At 33.6% G+C, this 4375-nt stretch overlaps 1 protein-coding gene across 1 annotated transcript in view; it reads right to left on the bottom strand.

Annotated features, from left to right (window-relative positions):
* Nucleotides 1-4243: 4243 nt before the first annotated feature.
* The window catches only part of tgm1l1 (transglutaminase 1 like 1), a 45850-nt gene continuing 45718 nt past the window's right edge, over nucleotides 4244-4375 (bottom strand). The window contains exon 14 of the mRNA XM_062070425.1: nucleotides 4244-4375. This exon is cut by the window's right edge and continues 737 nt beyond it. The gene's annotated coding sequence lies outside the window, so the exon portion shown is untranslated.

Below are 4375 nucleotides of genomic sequence, written 5' to 3'. Positions count from 1 at the left end.
CTGGATGTTTTTTTTTTTTTTTTTTTTTTTTTTTGGTCATTAAAAAATACAATCATGTGTGCTTACGAACTGTATCCCTTGCAGACTGTATTGATATATATTGATATATAATGTAGGAAGCAGAATATTAATAACAGAAAGAAACAACCCTTTTGTGTGAATGAGTGTAAATGGGGGAGGGAGGTTTTTTGGGTTGGTGCACTAATTGTAAGTGTATCTTGTGTTTTTTATGTTGATTTAATAAATGTTTTTAATTTTTTAGTCCAATTAAGTCTACTCATGTCTCAAAATGCTGCCAGTGCTTATTATTTAGGCCGTAAATTACAATTATGTTTTTTTTTTTAAAATTTCGGTGCACCTTTTTCAGTGACAGCTCTAAATGAATGCATCCTCAAACAGTGTGTTTTCCCACTCTTACCAGCAGAGGGCGGTAGCACGTTAGGAGAAAATGCAGGTGGTTACTTGCAGTTTCTTTAAAGCAGTGGTCTACAACCACCGGTCCGTGGATCGATTGGTACCGGGCCGCACAAGAAATAAATAAAAAATAAATAAAAATTGTTTTTTTTCCTTTTTACTTGTGTCAAATAAAAAAATAAAAATAAAATTGACACAAGTAAAAAGGAAAAAAATAAAAAAATAAAAATTAATTACATTTTTTTAAAGAGTAATTCCGCTAGTAATTAAATGACTTTTTTGGAAAAGTACCTATAGGTACTTTTTAAAAGTAGTTTTCAGTACTGAGTGTATTTTTCACTGAATACCTAATCTAAGTATTTTTTTTTCCTTTTTACTTGTGTCAAATTTAAATTAAAAAATAAATAAATAAATAAATAATTGACAAGTAAAAAGGAAAAAAAAAAAATTACGCACAAGAAATTAAAAAAATAAAATAAATACCAGCAGAGGGCAGTAGCACGTTAGGAGAAAATGCAGGTGGTTACTTGCAGTTTCTTTAAAGCAGTGGGCCGCACAAAAAATTAAAAAAATAAATAAAAAAAAAATTTTTTTTTTGCTTTTTACTTGTCAAATAAAAAATAAAAAAATTAAAAAAATATTGACACAAGTAAAAAGGAAAAAATAAAACAAATAAAAAATAAAAAATACTCTAATAATAGTACTCGAGTACTATTTTGACTCTTATTCAACATCTTAATAGCAGCGCACTACAAACAAATGTTGTCGGTCTTCTATGAAAGCGGGTTTCAAATTACACTATAGAGCTTCACATAAAAAAAAAAAAGCCTTGGCGACACGCTCTGCTCTCATGAAACGTCTCTCTCAACTTGCATAAGCCAGGTATTAAAAATATACTAATTAAAGTGTCACATTAATTACATTTTTTAAATAGTAATTCCGCTAGTAATTAAATTACTCTTTTAATAAAGTACCTATAGGTACTTTTTAAAAGTAGTTTTCAGTACTGAGTGTGTTTTTCACTGAATACCTAATCTAAGTATTTTTTTCCCTTTTTACTTTTGTCAAAAAAAGAAATAAAAATTGACACAAGTAAAAAGGAAAAATAATATAAATAAATTATAAAAAAATAAAAAATAAAATACTCTAATAATAGTACTCCAGTACTATTTTGACTCTTATTCAACATCTTAATAGCAGTGCACTACAAACAAATGTTGTCGGTCTTCTATGAAAGCGGGTTTCAAATTACACTATAGAGCTTCACATTAAAAAAAAAGCCTTGGCGACACGCTCTGCTCTCATGAAACGTCTCTCAACTTGCATAAGCCAGGTATTAAGAATATACTAATTAAAGTGTCACATTAATTACATTTTTTAAAGAGTAATTCCGCTAGTAATTAAATTACTCTTTTAATAAAGTACCTACAGGTACTTTTTAAAAGTAGTTTTCAGTACTGAGTGTGTTTTTCACTGAATACCTAATCTAAGTATTTTGTTTTCCTTTTTACTTGTGTCAAATTTAAAAAATAAATAAATAAATAATTGACAAGTAAAAAGGTAAAAAAATACATTTAAAAATAGATTAAAAAATAAGGTAAAATAAAAATTATGCACAAGAAATTAAAAAAATAAAATACATATATATATATATATTTATTTATTAAATCAACATAAAATACACAAAATACACTTACAATTAGTCAATTAGTACACCGACCCAAAAAACCTCCCTCCCCCATTCACACAAAAGGGTTGTTTCTTTCTGTTATTGATATTCTGCTTCCTACATTATATATCAATATATCCCAATACAGTCTGCAAGGGATACAGTCCGTAAGCACACATGATTGTATTTTTTTATGACAAAAAAAAAATAAAAAAATACCATACCCATTTCCCGGTCGGCGGGACAAATTTTCAAGCGTTGACCGGTCCGCAGCTACAAAAAGGATGGATGATTTACACAACGTGACAACTTCACTGCTTTTAGTCCAATTAAGTCCACTCATGTCTCAAATGCTGCCAGTGCTAATTAATTTAGGCCGTAAATTACAATTATCATTTTTTTTTAAATTCGGGTGCACATTTTTCAGTGAATGCGTCCTCAAACGGTGTACGTTCTGTCTCTTACCAGCAGAGGGCAGTAGCACGTTAGGATAAAATGCAGGTCTCTTACCAGCAGAGGGCAGTAGCACGTTAGGATAAAATGCAGGTTGCTACTTGCAAGTCTCTTGAAAGGATGAAACCAGCAACATCTCAGTGTTTCAGTTTCACTTTTTAATTAGTCACACGTGATACTAAACACACAAAATAAATAGTTAATGAATCCTTCACATTTTTAAAGGTCAGTGTTTTTCCATTCTGATAAATATCGTTATACTTCAATGCGAACTAAGAGTTTTTCATGTCTCCATTCAGATGTGATAAAAGTGTACAAAAATTCCCTTTGTATGATACGGTAATAAAATGATGACATAATAAGGATGCTTAGTTAAGTGCTACACATGACTTCATTATAAAAAATACACTTTTTGTTATTTCAAGGGTTAGAAACGCGATACTGATGACGCCACATTCTTCTCCCTAGCAGCGCAAAAAATAAGACTAACACTGTACATTTACAGTCACCATCAAAGGACATCATGTCATGGCTGTCTGGAGTTTCCAGTCATTTCTACAATTTTTGGTAGCCATCCACAAGCTTGCAAAATGTGTTGGTTTTCCTGACATGGACTTGTTTCTTCAGCATTGTCCACACGTTCTTAATTCGGGAATTTGGGAAGGCCATTCTAAAACCTTCATTCTAGCCTGATTTAGCCATTCCTTTACCACTTTTGACCTGTGTTTGGGGGTCACTGTCCTGTGCCCCAGACCCATTTCTCCTGGCTGATTATATTAGGTTGATTTGTAGAATTTGGAGGTAATCCTCCTTTTCCCATTGTCCCATTTACCCTCTGTAAAGCACCATTTCCATTGGCAGAAAAAATAGGCCCAGAGCATAATACTACCATGAATTGATTAACGTGGACCCCGACTTAAACAAGTTCAAAATTTTATTCGGGTGTTACCATTTAGTGGTCAATTGTACATCTACTAATAAAAGTTTCAATGAATAAAAAAAAACCCACCATGCTTGGCGGTAGGAATGGTGTTCCTAGGATTAAAGGCCTCACCTTTTTTCCTCCAAACATATTGCTGGGTATTGTGGCCAAAAAGCTCAATTTTTTGTTCCATCTGACATCACATGGACAAAGATAAGACCTTTTGGAGGAAAGTTCTGTGTGATTACCTCCGAATTCTTCAGGTCAAGCTAAATCCTCAGCCCGGAGGTTGGGTCTTGGGCGTAGTTGGGTGTTCCAACAGGACAATGACCCACAAACACATGTCAAAAGTGGTAAAGGAATGGCTAAATCAGGCTAGAATTATTAAAAAAAAAGTAAAAAAATAATACTACCACCACCATGCTTGACTGGAGGAATGGTGTTCCTGGGATTAAAGGCCTCACCTTTTCTGGGTATTGTGGCCAAACAGCTCCGTTTTTGTTTCATTTGACATCACATGGACAAAGATAAGACCTTCTGGAGGAAAGTTCTGTGGTCAGATGAAACAAAAATGGAGCTGTTTGGCCACAATACCCAGAAAAGGTGAGGCCTTTAATCCCAGGAACACCATTCCTCCAGTCAAGCATGGTGGTGGTAGTATTATTCTCTGGGCCTGTTTTCCTGCCAATGGAACTGGTGCTTTACAGAGAGTAAATGGGACAATGAAAAAGGAGGATTACCTCCAAATTCTACAAATTAACCTAATATAATCAGCCAGGAGAAATGGGTCTGGGGCACAGTTGGGTGTTCCAACAGGACAATGACCCCCAAACACACGTCAAAAGTGGTAAAGGAATGGCTGAATCAGGCTAGAATGAGGGTTTTAGAATGGCCTTCCCAAAGTCCTGACTTAAACG

The sequence above is a fragment of the Entelurus aequoreus genome, linkage group LG14 (assembly GCF_033978785.1).
Source record: "Entelurus aequoreus isolate RoL-2023_Sb linkage group LG14, RoL_Eaeq_v1.1, whole genome shotgun sequence".
NCBI classification, from domain to species: Eukaryota; Metazoa; Chordata; class Actinopteri; order Syngnathiformes; family Syngnathidae; genus Entelurus; species Entelurus aequoreus.
The sequence above is the reverse complement of the archived record's forward strand: the minus strand, read 5'-3'. Positions and strand labels throughout refer to the sequence as shown.